General features: G+C 35.7%; 1 non-coding gene and 1 pseudogene across 1 annotated transcript; both read left to right on the forward strand.

Annotated features, from left to right (window-relative positions):
* The window catches only part of LOC100820429 (probable leucine-rich repeat receptor-like serine/threonine-protein kinase At3g14840), a 92,088-nt pseudogene extending 89,770 nt beyond the window's left edge, over positions 1 to 2,318 (forward strand).
* A 1,293-nt stretch (positions 2,319 to 3,611) lies between these two features.
* On the forward strand, positions 3,612 to 3,828 carry MIR10436 (microRNA MIR10436). The gene has a single exon (NR_161730.1). It is a non-coding gene; the product is annotated as a microRNA MIR10436 (primary transcript).
* Positions 3,829 to 16,230: the final 12,402 nt, after the last annotated feature.

Below are 16,230 nucleotides of genomic sequence, written 5' to 3' on the forward strand. Positions count from 1 at the left end.
ATGATCCTCTTGAATTAAACTTGAGAAGCGCATGATCCTTTGGCATCATCAAAACATCAAAGTCTTTGCTTCTACAGATTTTGGGCCCATGGGCTAAGTATGAGCCCACTTATCTTTGTACATATTAGATTAGGATTTCATTATTTTTGGGCCTTGTATTTAGGGCTCCATAATGTAGGTAGGGTACCCTAGAAATGTAGGATTTTTCAGCCCTTGTATTTTAGGGCACCTAGACTAGTTTTTGTATTAGGGGTAGTTTGGTAATTTCACATGCATTAAGTGAATATTTGATGTGTGTGTTGAGAAATAAATTTAATTGAATTGGGAGAAGTCCAATCCAATTAAATTTTAGAGGGGAGGTGAGCATTTGCTTGCTACACCCCATTGCCACATCATATAGTCACATTTTGTGCATGTCCTTCATGCTTTACATGTCTCATGACACCTAAGCACACTTAGTCGAGAATCTTGGACTTGATCTTGGATTAGTGGACTAAACCATAGCTAAAATTCACTAATCATAATTAGTGAAATTTTGGCTCCAAAATTCGGCTCCATAAATTCAATTTCAAATTCAAGTGAAATTTGAATAGAAATTCAAATTTCCCTCCAATTTTGTGTGACACTTAGGCTATAAATAGAGGTCATGTGTGTGCATTTTTTCAACTTTGATCATTTGAAAATTAAACTTCAGATTTTAGAGCTCTTTCAGAGCATAAAATTTCGTGTTCTTCTCTTCCTCTCCCTTCATTCATCTTCTTCTTCCTTCAAGCTCTTCTTCATGGCCTCCTATGGTGGTCAGCTTCTTCTAGCTCATCTTCTCCTTGAAGTGGCGTCTCCTCTCTCTCTTCCTTCTCCATTCCGTTGCCATTCATCTTCCAAGAAGCAAAGGAATCCATTGATGAAGAAGATCCTAGGCCTACAAGCTCCAATGGAGCTTACATCACACATGGAGAAGAAGATGAAGAACAAGGAATTAAAGTGAATTGAGCGAACAAAAAGATAGAGGAAGCAAAAGAGCATCACCTAGATGAAGATGCTCTAATACCACATAATGTAGCTCCATGTAGAGCTTGTAGGCCTTGGATCTTCTTCATCAATGGATTCCTTTGCTTCTTGAAGATCAATGCTAGTAGAATGGAGAAGGAGGAAAGGTGATGTAGGCCTTGGATATTCTTCATCAATGGAGTCTTTTGCTTCTTGAAGATCAATGACAGCGGAATGGAGAAGGAGGAAAGGTGATTGGAGACGCCACTTCAAGGAGAAGATGAGTCAAGAACAAACTCACCACCATAGGAAGCCATGAATAAGAGCTTGAAGGTAGGAGAAGATGAGTGGAGGGAGAGAGAGAAGAGGGAGTATGAGGTCTGAACTTTGAAGTCTAATTTCTCAAATGATCAAAGTTACCAAATGCACACACAAGACCTCTATTTATAGCCTAAGTATCACACAAAATTGAAGGAAAATTTGAATTTCTATTCAAATTTCACTTGAATTTGAATTTGAATTTGTGGAGCCAAAATTTCACTAATTATGATTAGTGAATTTCAGATATTGTTCAGCCCACTAATCCAAGATCAAATCCAAGATTCTCCACTAAGTGTGCTTAGGTGTCATGAGGCATATAAAACATGAAGGGCGTGCACAAAGTGTGACTATATGATGTGACAATGTGGTATAGCAAGCAAATGCTCACCTTCCCCTTAGGCTAGTCCTAAATTTAATTGGATTGGGCTTTTCCCAATTCAATTAAATTTCTCTCCCAACACACATCAAGTAGTGCACTTAATGTATGTAAAATTACAAAACTACCCATAATACAAAAGGTAGTTTAGGTGCCCTAAAATACAAGGGCTGGAAAATCCTAGATTACTAGGATATCCTCCCTACACTATGGATCCCTAAATACAAGACCCAAAAATAATGAAATCATAATCTAATATGAACAAAGATAAGTGAGCTCATACTTAGTCCATAGGCCCAAAATCTACCCTAAGGCTCATAAGAACCCTAGGGCCTTCTCTTGGATCTCTGGTCCAATCTTCTTGGAGTCTTCTATCCAATGTCCTTGGGGGGTAGGATTGCATCGAGACTTCAACATAAAGGAGGCAATGGTGATGATCAATGTAGCTCTTTTATGCACCAAAGTCTCTCCAGCACTCAGGCCAACCATGTCGTCAGTGGTAAGCATGCGTGAAGGTAGAACGATTATTCAAGAAGTGGTGTCAGACACAAGAGAGGTATTGGATGATAAGAAATATGAGATTATGCGACAATATTACCAAAATAGAGGAGAAAATAACTTAATTGACTCTTAGGCTTATGCACTTTTAACCGATACGGGTTCTTCTGGTGGGGAAATTAGAAAGTTAGAGAACCTAGAGAGGTGAACATCTTGCCATTAGTCAATGTAAATTTAGTGTATGATACAACTTATTTTACAAAAGTAATTAATATTTTTTCAATTTTATGAAAAAACTTTTTAAAGGAAAAAGCAATTATTTATGTAATAAAGAGAGAGATAAGAGAAAGAAAAAAATCATATTATGAATGCACATGCACTTAATTTTTCTTCAATGTCTTGATGGTGGTCGTTAGTTGCCGCCATAATGTTTCTCCTTTTCTTTTGTTCATATACATTATGGTATATCCTAAAATTAAAGGGATAATAATATTAATATGCAAGCACATATATGCAAATTTCCTTCATTTGGCAAAATCCAGAGTGAAAATATTTGGCTTAATTGTTCTACCCCGTAGACGAAAAAATGAACAAGGGATTAAACAAGTGTGCATAAACAATTGCAATAGAATGTAGGTTTAATTATTTTTTTTATCCCTATAGTTACAACAACTTTTTCTTTTCATCCCTATAAGTACACCTTATTTTTGGATCAGCAGGAATAGAATCAAGTTTGAAAACCACACTATGTCTTTTAATTCTGTTCTAAGTAACGTTTTGGCTAGTAATCACCTCACATACTCTCTTTTCAAAGGTAGCATGTCCAACTTCATCCATGACTTTCTTATTCTTAAGAAATTATCGGTTGTCAGTCACCCAAGGAGAGCAATTTTGTGTAAGCAAGTCTCTTGGCTGCTTCTGCCGGCTCCTTGTATAAAATGTAACACGGATGGAACTGCGAGGGTAGTTTGAACATAACTGGAAGTGGAGGTTTCTTCATAGACATATGCCAATTTCCTTGGTGCATTTTCCGGTTACCTTGGGTTTCAATCTGCTTTGTATGCTGAGGTAATGGTTGCTATCTTAGCTATTGAAACGACCTTGGAAAAAGGCTGGAATTTTCTCTGATTGGAATATGATTCTTCCCCGCTGATTAAATCTTACTCTTGCCCCCTTATGGTTCCTTGGACACATTAATTTTAAACTGCAAAAATATTGAAACAGATGTTGTAAAACTGCCAAAAGATTTTGGTAGTTTTTAATGACTATAAATGTTTAATTACCCTTTTCGGTACTTATAGTTACAACAAATTTTCATTTTCAGATCCTATAGTTTAACACAACCCATTTTAATTTCTATGGTTGTAATTTTTTAACTCTTTCACTCCTCATTGTCTAAAGTCACCTGATTTGTTATATCTAGATTCTTTAAAGAAAAATCTTGGCAACACAACTTTTAACATGCTCTTTTGCACACATTTTTTATTATTGGTTGAAATTTATTGAAAATCACAAATTTTATGGATCACACCTCTCATTTAATGACTCTTGTTCCTGATTTTATAGTTTTCAATAAATTTCAATGAGAGAATGTGTATTAAGAGAAATGTATTAGAGAATGTGTTGCTAACACTTCTCTTCTTTAAAATCACTTCAAAACATATGTAAAATCACTAAAAATATTTTGTGATTTCGCCATAAATTAAAAATAAAGTTTCATTTTTTAAATTTTATTTTTCGTTCTTTCCCTTGCCATCAAAAGTTTTGTTTTCCTTCTAATAGCTTTCAAATTCTATGTCGCACATTATGGATGTTTCATGCATTAAGAAGAATCACTCATTTCTCATGAATGTGGATGTATTTATTGGACTATTGATAATATAAGATATACTTATTGGTAAGAAAAATTGTCTTTTATAATAATAATAAAAAAACTTATCACTTAAATTGTTTAATGTCATAAATAGTTTTGAAAAAAAATCAAAATTGACATTGTTGATTAAAATTAACCAATTTAATCATTTTTATTAGTTTTGATGAATTAGATATTTTTCTTAGATATAGGAACGGAAATAGGATATCACATCCTCTGTAATTACTCTAATGGTAAAAATTAGTGCAGGTGCATAAGAAATTAGATCCCAACCTCATTCATAAACATAAAAAAATACTATATCACTATGATTATATATATTCAGAGACGGATACAAGGGGGACAGGCATGGGCCTTACCCCCCTCCCCCTCCTTTAATATATTACTATGATTATATATCACTATGATTATATATATATTGTCTTTTAATAATTGATATCCTATAATTTATAGAAACTTTTTGGTGATAGACTTTTTTATTACATTTTCTTATTATTATTGATTGAAAAAAAATAATTTTAATTTTAAGTGTAAAACTAGTAAATATGCTGGTACAAGTTTTTTTTTTTACAGCCATAATATTTATTAATAAGCAAATAAGAAAAAAAATAAGTAGGGAGATGCGAGAGAAGAGAAAACACGAAAGAAGGAGGTCTTTATCTCTCAAACTCCAACGGCACCGTCAACCTCAGACCACCTTCGTTCCACCGGCATCGTCGACCTCAAACCATCGTTGTCATTGCTGGAAGTGTTCGACCTGTCGATGGACAGATTTACCACTCCTCCCTGCCACTTTCATGCGGAAATATTTCAGTTTCAATGACAGCCGCGACCCAACTCTGTTTCACTTTCTCTAAATGGGAACGACACAGCACTAAACGAAAGCACCTACATAACTAATGCTACTGAAATTAGGTTTTAGTAAAAATGGGCTATTTGGGCCTTACGTTTTTCATTGTTTCTTTTCTCTTTTGGGTATTGTTATTGGCACTACAACTTTTGTTGATGACACTATCCACATGGCTGTATTTTATCCATATTCCAAAACTGTCCCTTGAATAATTGCACAATGAAATCGTATTTTCATTGTGCAGTTGGGGGATGAAAAAAAATACATAACTAAAGTATGTTTTTATTGTATAAGTGCATAACAAAATTATATTTCTGCCGTGTATTTTTTTCAGCCCCAATTGTACAATGGAAACACAATTCCATTATGTAATTTTTCATCCCCCCAGATAGTACAACAAAATCATGATTTCATTGTATTATTTGATTCCACCCCCAAATAACACACTAGAATCATGATTTCATTTTGTAATTTTACTTTCATCCCCAATGTATATTGAAATCATGATTCTGCTGTGTTGATTAACACAACAAAAGTACGATTTTGTTGTGTTGTTCATTCAAAAACATAACGAAATCATATTGTGATTGTATTGTTTTTCAAAACTTAAAAAATAACACAATGGAATTGTGATTCTATTGTGTTATGGGTTGAAAATCACAACCTGAAATCATATTTTGATTGTGGTGTTTTCCAAAACCCCCCCAAAAAAAAACAATATAAGTATAATTTCGTTGTGATTCTTAATCCAAAATGCAACAAAAATGTACTTTCGTTGTATATAAAAAAAAAACAGAAAAAAATGTCGGGGAAGGGAGAAGGGAAAATGGTGATGAGAAGAAGGGGAAGAGGGAAGATGGGGTGAGAAAAATGTGCAAATGGACTCTTTTGTCAATTCATATTACTTTTTTTAAAAAAGATACTGAGAATATCAACTTGTTTATTTTTTAATTGGTTTATTGGGCTTCACTACAGTTGACTATTAACTTTAGTTTATCTTCTCTTGCTTTAAAAAAATAAATTAAAACATACAATATAATAAAATAAATAAAAATGAAATATAATAAGTTAAATATTAATAGTAATAATAATAATAATAAAATAAATTATTAAAAGCATGACATATAATATAATAAATTAAATAATTATAGTAATAATAAATTAAATAAAGCAAAATATATAATATGATAAACAAAATAATAATACTAATCATTATTAAACTAATCATCTTAAGAGTGAAATTGTATTAATTTTGAGTTTAGTTTTTTTTTTTCAAGGTAGGATATAATTTTTTTTAATTTTTTTAATATTGATTGGGTTATGGAGGTAAATTAGTAACCCACTGATTTGACCATTAACTCAATGACTTAATATTTTAACTGAATTGATCACTAGTTCAAATTTTAAAACTACGCCTAAAAGAACAAAATATTTAATTTATGTATTCAATCCAATCAAGTAATAAAAGCATCAATCTGAATTGATCACTAGTTCAATCTTTAATTTTGATCTCTCCAAAGTTATAATTTAGCCTAGATTTTATCCAAGAGAAGTATTACTTGTATAACAAATTATAACAACAAATTATGCCACATTTGTACAACTAAGACAGAGAAAGAGAGAAAAATTTGAGGTGTAATAAATGAAGTGATTGAAAGAGATAGACACAAAAATAATAGGTCAAATGACCTATTTGGTTTCTTATCTTATTTTCTTGGTTCAGTTAGGCATCTAACTTTTTAAAAATTCATTTTGGTCTCCTTGCATCTTATTTCCTTTTCAGAGTAGGACCCACCCACAAGCTTGGTCCCATACCCTTTACCCAAAACCAACCTTGAACTTTCCATGTTTCCTACCACAGTCCAACCTTTACTCCAGGACTTCTCATCCATATTTTATCAATCCCAAGGCTTACCCCACCCCCCTTCAATCCCATAACCACCAAATTCCTCTTTTACCCAATTCCAAACCAATGAATGTAAAATCATACCGTTACCCTCACATTCAAAAGGAGGCAATGACAAAAATCATTTCGGAGATGTTGAATGAAAGATTGATTGTGCAAAGTCACAATCCTTTTTCTTCCCCAGTGCTGTTGATTTGCTAAAAAAGATGGAACTTGGTGCTTTTGTACGAATTATAGAGCTCTCAATGCCATTACAATCCGAGATCAATTTCTTATTCCAACACTTGATGAATTATTGGATACGTTACAGAGGGAAACCATTTTTTCTATAATTGATTTACGGTTGGGTTATCACCAAATTTGCGTAGTGCCAAAAGAAACACACAAAACAACTTTTCGTACTCATAATTAGGCACTATGAGTTCCTTGTGATGTCATTCGGTCTCACTAATGCTTTGGCAACATTCCAAGCCGCCATGAATGATTTTTTGCACCCTTATTTAAGGCGATTTGTGTTGTTGTTTTTTAATGATATGTTGATTTACAATACTAACATTTCTGATCATTTACAACACCTAGTAGTCATTTTTAATTCATTGCAGGAGCACAAGTTCATTGTTAAGATGGTGAAATGCGTTTTTGCAGTGGCCTCAGTTTCATATTTGGGCCATATCATTTCTAGCGAGGGAGTTAAATCGGATCAGGAAAAAAAATTCAAACTAGGATTAGCTGGTAACATTGCAGGTGATTTGTGATTTATTGGAAATACGTTCATCTCGCCACACCTCTCAAAGAGTTGTTAAAAGAATCCACGTTTACATGGACACTGGCAACAAAGTCTACTTTTTTACAACTCAAAAAAGCCATGACTAGTGCTTCTGTGCTTCAACTCCCTTAGTTCAATATTCCCTTTGATTTGGATACAAATGCTTCCTCTATGGCCGTAGGGGTTGTTTTGTTGTAGCAAGGGCATCCTAATGCAATCCTACCCCCAAGGGCATTAGATAGAAGACTCCAAGAAGATTGGGTCAGGGATGTAGGAGAAGGCCCTAGGGTTCTCATGAGCTGTAGGGTAGAATTTGGGCCCATGGGCTAAGTATGAGCCCACTTATCTATGTAAATATTAGAATAGGTTTTTCTTCTTTTGGGCCTTGTATTTTGGCCAATTTTAGGTTTGTAGGGTACTGTCATACCCCAATTTCATCCAGGGACCATCTGTTTGTTGGGATGCGACCTTCGCATGACCGCTTCGAGGAACTTGACACCCATCGTTAGGCAATCCGCGAAGTTCCATGACATGTCGGGAGTCGAAAGGAAGCATTATTGCGCAATCTGTAAAGTTCCATAATATTCTAGAAGCCAAAGAGGGGATGGTTGCGTAATCCATAAAGTTTCGTGACATTACGGAAATAAAACTAGTATCGTTACGTAATTTGTGAAGTTCCGTAATGTTACGGAAAAAGAATCAGCAAAAAAGGGCAAAGGGGGTGTATCTAGTAAACAAGGGTGTGAAAATAGCAATCAGGCCCACTTGGGCCTTCCAGGATGTTCCAACAGAAGGCGGTGCCTTCTGGTGGAAGCAATCCAACTCGCCTGGGCGAGCTGGGCGGCAACCACCTCCCTCTTTTCCCCTATAAATAGGGGAAGTATAGCAGAGCAAATTCGTTCAACCCTCCTGGTATCTGAGATTCACTTAAAATTAGTGAGAACAATTGTTTCCGTGAAGAAAATCCAAGCCGAGGCGCTTCCGTAACGCTTCCGAGATGTTTCTGTGGGCGATTTTGTGAAGATTTTCCACTGTTCTTCATCGTTCTTCGTTCGTTCTTCGTCGTTCTTCGGTCTTCAACTGGTAAGTTCCCGAAATTGAACCTTTCAATTCATTCTATGTGCCCTTAGTGGTCCCCACTTGTTTTGCATGCTTTTATTTTTATTTCGTTTGCTTTCCATACCCCCTCTTGACGTGCTTTAGTCATTCATTTAAGTCGTTTTCTCGCCTAATCAAAAAATAAAATAAATTTTCACCGATCATTTGAGTTGTAACATCTTTTAATTTCTTTTAGAATAAAATTCGATCGATCTTTCACGCCACAACCACGTTTAAAACCGAAAAGAGGCAAAATAATGATATAATAATAAAAAAAATATCTTTAAATAAAATAATTAAAAAAAATCAATCGGACGTTTTTCTTTGGGATTTTCTTTCTTAATCGAATTGAAAAATAACCAAAGTGAAACTAAGGCTAAAATCAACTCACAAATCAAGCTTTTGTCATCACCTAAAAACCATTTTTAAAGGTCCAACGCCTTGAAATGGTCCTCTTCACTTTTATTGGTTAAACATGGACTTTTAAAAGCCTAAAATCAATACGTAGCTTTGTCATCTCTTTCAAAAAACCAAGAGATCATTAATGGTCCAATGCCTTAATGTTTTCTCTCCTTTTTAAAGAATCGAAAGATCGTTTAATGGTCCAACGCCTTAAAACGACCTTTTTTGTTCAATCAAAATATATCTTGCAAAAAAAAGGATAAAAACAACTTAACCAACGTTTAGTTCACAAAGAACTACGTAGGTATGATTTTCTTATCACAATTGAGGAATACGTAGGAGCAAGGGAAACACCCTTGTCGGCCACAAAAAGATAAAAAGTATAAAAGGCATAAAAAGACATACAAAGCGTAAAAAAGGCATAAAAAGACATACAAAGCGTAAAAAGGGAAGATAAAACAAATTGAAGTCATATTTGCACACTTGATTAAAGGCTGTCGTCCCTTGTGACGGACGCGTGGGGTGCTAATACATTCCCCGTGCGTAAATACAACTCCCAAACCTTTCACACTTAAAGTTCGTAGACCACGTCTTTTCCGGTTTTTCCGACGTTTTCCTCGAATAAACGTTGGTGGCGACTCCGCACATTTTCCTTTCTTGGAAGACACACCCGTGAGTCTCGCGTCGCCCTCCTGCTGAAGGGTAGGTTGTGACAGGTACCCTACAAATTAAGGGCATCCTACCATACAAGTTAAGGGTACCCTAGTAGTATAGGGTTTTAGCCTTATATTGCAGGGCATTTTGAGTAGTCTTTTGTAGTAGAGACTTTTTTTTTGTATTTTCATGTATTTTTTTTGGGGGGGGGGGGGTGAGCTTAGCTATTAGAGGGGTATGTGTTCCCATGGGGGTGAGCTTAACTATTGGAGGGGTGTAACACTTGCTCCCCAAGGAAGCTTCTCAAGGAAGCTTTCTTCCTTCATGTATTTTGCCATGAGGGTTAGCTTAACTATTGGAGGGGTGTAACACTTGCGCCCCAAGGAAGCTTCTGAAGGAAGTTGCTCAAGGAAGCTTTCTTCTTTCATGTATTTTGGCATGGGGTGAACTTAGCTATTGGAGGGGTGTAACACTTGCTCCCCAAGGAAGCTTCTCAAGGAAGCTTTCTTCCTTTTTAGCTATTAAAGGGGTGTAACACTAGCTTCTCAAGGAAGCTACCTAGGCTATAAATAGAAGCATGTGTTAACTCTTGTGGTAACTTTGATGAATGAGAAACTTGTGAGACTCACTTCAAAGTTCAAATTCTCTCCTTCTCCTTCAATTTCCATGCCCCCCTCTCTCTCATTCTCTTCTTCCATTGAAGTTTCATCTCTAAGCTTCTTATCCAAGGCACTCTCTTGGTGGTGAAGTTTCTCCTTCCATGGCTTATTCTCTAGTGGATGTCGCCTCCTCTCACCTCTTCTCCTTTATCTTGCGCTGCAACTCCATGGCTGAAAATCACCATTGAAGGACCTTAGTGAAGCTTAAAGATCCAGCCTCTATAAAAGCTTCTCAAGCAAGCTTTCATCAAGCGGTATCAGAGCACAAGAGCTTCAAGTAGGTGCTCCTTAAACCTCCATTAATTTTCAGCTTTACCTTCTCCTCCATTGTTGTTTCTTCATTTTTTTTCTCCATGTATTTCCTCACATGTCTTGTGTTGAATATTGTTAACATGATTCTTTAGAATTTCCACCGATTAAACTTGCTATAAAAGCTAGATTTGATTTTCTATGTTTCAAATTTCTTGTTCTTGTTCTTGAACCATGAATTGTGTTGAGTTTAGGTTCCTTTGAGTTTTGTCTTGCTATTTTTGTGGTTGGCATAAAATTCTTACAAAAACATTAAAGTAGAAGAAAACCTCAAAAATCTAGAGTGACATGTTCACTGATTGTAGTTTTGTCATAGAAGTCATGTGATATAAGCTCCATTGGAGCTTGTAGGCCTAGGATCTTCTTCATTAATGGATTCCTTTGCTTCTTGGAAGATGAATGGCAGCGGAATGGAGAAGGAAGAGAGAGAGGAGATGCCACTTCAAGGAGAAGATGAGTCTAGAAGAAGTTGACTACCATAGGAGGCCATGGATAAGAGCTTGGAGGAAGAAGAAGATGAATGAAGGGAGAGGAAGAGAAGAGCACGAAATTTTGTGCTCTAAAAGAGCTCTGAAATCTGAACTTTAATATTCAAATGATCAAAGTTGAAAAAATACACACACATAGCCTCTATTTATAAGTGTCACACAAAATTGGAGGGAAATTTGAATTTCTATTCAAATTTCACTTGAATTTGAATTTGAAATTTTGGAGCCAAAATTTCACTAATTATGATTAGTGAATTTTAGCTATGGTTAAGCCCACTAATCCAAGATCAAGTCCAAGATTCTCCACTAAGTGTGCTTAGGTGTCATGAGCCATGTAAAGCATGAAGGACATGCACAAAGTGTGACTATATGATGTGGCAATGGGGTGTAGCAACCAAATGCTCACCTCCCCCTCTAAAATTTAATTGGATTGGGCTTCTCCCAATTCAATTAAATTTATTTCCAACCACACACATCAAATATTCACTTAATGCATGTGAAATTACAAAACTACCCCTAATACAAAAACTAGTCTAGGTGCCCTAAAATAGAAGGGCTAAAAAGTCCTATATTTCTAGGGTACCTTACTTATATTATGGAGCCCTAAATACAAGGCCCATAAATAATGAAACATTAATCTAATATGTAGAAAGATAAGTGGGCTCTTACTTAGTCCATGGGCCCGAAATCTACCCTAAGGTTCATGGGAACCCTAAGGCCTTCTCTTACATCTCTGGCCCAATCTTCTTGGAGTCTTCTATTCGATGCCCTTGCAGGGTAGGATTGCATCATTCCCTCTCCCTTGAAAAGGATTTGACCTCAAATCCATATGTTCTTGAAACTCAGGGATTCTTTCCTCAACACCTGTAAAAAGAATAAAAACATATGTATTAGTGATGTTGGGTATGTTAGAGTAGCGTAAGGACTGAAAATCCCTTTCCTGAACATCTTCCCATGAGAGAACATAGTTCCTCACCAACTCAATGAGTGGTGCTACAAGTATAGAGAAATATGGGACAAACCTTTTGTAAAAGTTTTTTAACTCATTGAAGCCCCAAATTTCCCTTATACATGGTGGAGTAGGCCATTCAGGAATGACCTTTATTCTCTTAGGGTCCATGGGAAGCCCTTGATCACTATTTAAAAAGTTAAGGAAAGTAATGGAATAAAACATACCTTTTTCTTTATTTTCATGTTGATATTCCTATAAAAAATTATGACAAACCTAAGGTGTCCCATATGAGCACCTAAGTTTGTATTGAAACAAAAAATAAGAACAAACCTACCTAGTAAGTCCCTATGTACACAAATCATGAAGATGTTGGGTGCATGAGTGATTTTACAAAAGAGGGTTTCACCACTCAACACATTCAGCATACCACCTATCATAGGGATTTGGTGCCTAATAATACCTATTTTGGGCACCAACAAAGCACAAGGATTTAAGCTCTTGCGAACCAAACCCTCATCCCAAAACTCCTTTAGTTGAGGAATAAACTCAAGCCTAAGAGGTGTGGCAATGCCAACAAGTGTCTTTTTACAAAGGAGAAAATGTGGAGGTTGTCTAAGAGGGGAAATTTTTTAATATTTGTCTTTATTTCAAAATGTCTTTCCTTCTTAGCTAACCTCTTGGAGGAGACACTTACCTCCTTAACCATTAAAATTTGTCCTTCTTCTTGGGGGTAGATCTCATTACTAGATTCTTCCCCTTTTGCTTCTTCACTTTCACTAGAGGAAGGTGAACTAGTAGCCTCATCTTAGCTACTATAAATGTCTTGGCCCCTCATAATCATGGTTTTCTTGGTGGGGCATTGAGAAGTAATGTGCCCTCTTCCAAGACATTTAAAGCATTTTATGGAGCTAGTCTTCTCTTACATACTAGCCTTAAGGGGTTGCTTTTCTATTGTCTTCCCCTTATCATCTTTGGGCTTAGAAGGTGTCACCCCTAAGATGCCTTGACCTTGGTCTTTCTTTGGATAAGAGTGAGAGCCATAAGATTTTGAAGTAGACTTCCTTTTAAGTTGTTGCTCTATCCTTATTTCCCAATCTAAGCTAGCCTCTACATTGTTCTTCCCATGGAAGTATAGGAGGTTAATGTTAGCCTCTTGAGGCTTTCTTTCCTTTTCTCTCCAATGGGAGTGAGGTCTAGGATGTGCCCTATGCCTTCCTTCATAATAGTCACGAAGTTCTTCACTTAGGCTCTTGCAAGAGTTATGACTACTATAGAAGGCATGTTTTTCTTTTCTTAACTCTTTTAGTATTTTCCTTCTTTCTTCTTCCCTTATTTTCTCTCTTTCATCTTGACTTATTTCTTCCACTCTTTTTTTTCCTTTTTCTTTTCTCTCTTGCTTTTCTTTCCACAAATTAAGGGATCTCAACTCATCTAATATCTTATACAAGGGGTCCTTAGGAGTAGAACCTTCACCATTAACACTAGATGAAGAATGAAGACTCATGTTGGTTTCTAAGTTGTGGTTCTTTCTTGTTGGGGGTTTGAAAACAAAAGGTAAAAGAAACGGATGCAATCCTACCCCGCAAGGGCATTGGATATAAAACTCCAAGTAGATTGGGCCAGAGATGCAAGAGAAGGCCCTAGGGTTCTTATGAGCCTTAGGGTAGATTTCGGGCCCATGGGCTAAGTACGAGCCCACTTATCTTTGTAAATATTAGATTAAGGTTTCTTTATTTTTGGGCCTTGTATTTAGGGCTCCATAATGTAGGTAGGGTACCCTAGAAATATAGGATTTTTCAGCCCTTGTATTTTAGGGCACCTAGACTAGTTTTTGTATTAGGGGTAGTTTTGTAATTTCACATGCACTAAGTGGATATTTGATGTGTGTGGTTGCAAATAAATTTAATTGAATTGGTAGAAGCCCAATCCAATTAAATTTTGGAGGGGGAGGTGAGCATTTACTTACTACACCCCATTGCCACATCATATAGTCACACTTTGTGCATGTCCTTCATGCTTTTCATGCCTCATGACACCTAAGCACACTTAGTGGAGAATCTTGGAATTGATCTTGGATTAGTGGGCTGAACCATAACTAAAATTCACTAATCATAATTAGTGAAATTTAGGCTCCAAAGTTTGGCTCCACAAATTCAATTTCAAATTCAAGTGAAATTTGAATTTCCCTCCAATTTTGTGTGACACTTAGGCTATAAATAGAGGTCATGTGTGTGCATTTTTTTTGAACTTTGATCATTTGAATATTAACTTCAGATTTCAGAGCTCTTTTTGAGCACAAAATTTTGTGCTCTTCTCTCCCTCTCCCTTCATTCATCTCCTTCTTCCTCCAAGCTCTTATCCATGGCCTCCTATGGTGGTGAGCTTCTTCTAGACTCATCTTCTCCTTGAAGTGGCGTCTCCTCTCTCTCTTCCTTCTCCATTCTGCTGCCATTTATCTTCCAAGAAGCAAAGGAATCCATTGATGAAGAAGATCCTAGGCCTACAAGCTCCAATGGAGCTTGCATCAGAAACTATGGTTGAAACTAGCCAAAATAAACACTAAAAGAGGTGTGAAAGATAAGGTAAAAACTAATTGGTAAAAGGCAAGCTATCTAGGCGGTTTGACAATGGAGGGTAAAGGAAATAAGCTATGAAAGTAAGCAAGAAATTAAAGTGCAAGAAATGCAAACTAGGCAGATCCTAAGAGTGTTATGATGACCTCATTTAAGGTTCCCAACAAAACACTCACTATCCTAAGGGAAAATTGCCTAAAATTATTACACACAAATGGAAGTAGGGTGACCTATTGGAGGCTCCCAACTTCCAATGAAAGGCCTTTTTGTTACAAAATTTGAAAGCAAAGCAAATTGCCAATTACAAAATTACAAAAAAAAATTCCTCAATTGTGGTGGCTATTCTCTCTTTCGTGTTTCACTCAATTTGGAGTGCTTCTTAGTCCAATAGCTCTTAAGTTGGTTGGCCCCTTGCTTCTTGACTCAAATTCTTCAAGGTATGGCACCAATCCTCCTTTCCAATTCCCTATATGGCAACTCACAAACAAGGAAACAAAAAGACAAGCAATAACCAAAGACCAAAAAAATGAAATGAAAGATAAACCAATAGAGTTTTGACAAGACAAATTTTCAAGGATTATTCAACAATTAAAGCAATGAAAAGCACACAAAAGCAAGCTAGGACTCAAAGAAAAACCTAGAATGACACTAGAGTAGAGTAGAAAAACTAAAAAAAAAGAAAAGAAAAAAAAAGACTCAAGAAAACTCTAGTTTTGGCACTTGTTTTCACAATACTTTTTAATTGAAGTTCCAGAACTAGGATTGGTATAAAATACGCACCAATTATAGAACAAATTTTGAGCCAAAACAACAAGCACACACTTCCCTTTTACTTTTTTTTCCTGGACACTGAATTTTCTACCAACTTGTGTGATTTTTCTTATTTTTTACTTTAATCCAAATCACTTGGTTCTTTTTTATAATTTTGTTCCAGATGTCTAGAAAATTCAGTAAAAATTACAGCTCAAAACACGTAGCGACCAATTCCCAGTAATTTATAGAAGTTAGTATGTTCAAGCTGGCAGCACTAGTGATTTCAACCTAGAAATCAAGAGTAGTGTTTATGTTGCTTAAGGCTTGGATAGTTACAATTTGTGTTTTCTTATGCTCAATTATCTTGAATAACACAATTCAAGAGAGATTAAGACTTATTTGATTCACAAATCCAGCCACAACTCAGCACCATAACTCAACTTCATCATAGGCATCATGTAGGAATCTTAGAAAACAAAAAAGAGTTCAACAACAAGACTACTTCTAGGAATTGATTCAGAACATGTTATGAACTAAATAACATGCATGAATTAGACTCAAAATTCAAAAGATAGGCTATGAATGACAAGAATACATGAACAAATGTATCTAGAATTCAATAAACAAAATAAAAATTCTACACAAACTTAGAGCATAATGTGACAATTACTATGACTAAACAAGACTCTAAGACAACATGGATTAAGTGATTTACACTTAGATTTTTGTGTTTTTTTTCTAATCAATATTTTGGAATAAAATTTA

Source organism: Glycine max, chromosome 15, assembly GCF_000004515.6.
Source record: "Glycine max cultivar Williams 82 chromosome 15, Glycine_max_v4.0, whole genome shotgun sequence".
NCBI lineage: Eukaryota > Viridiplantae > Streptophyta > Magnoliopsida > Fabales > Fabaceae > Glycine > Glycine max.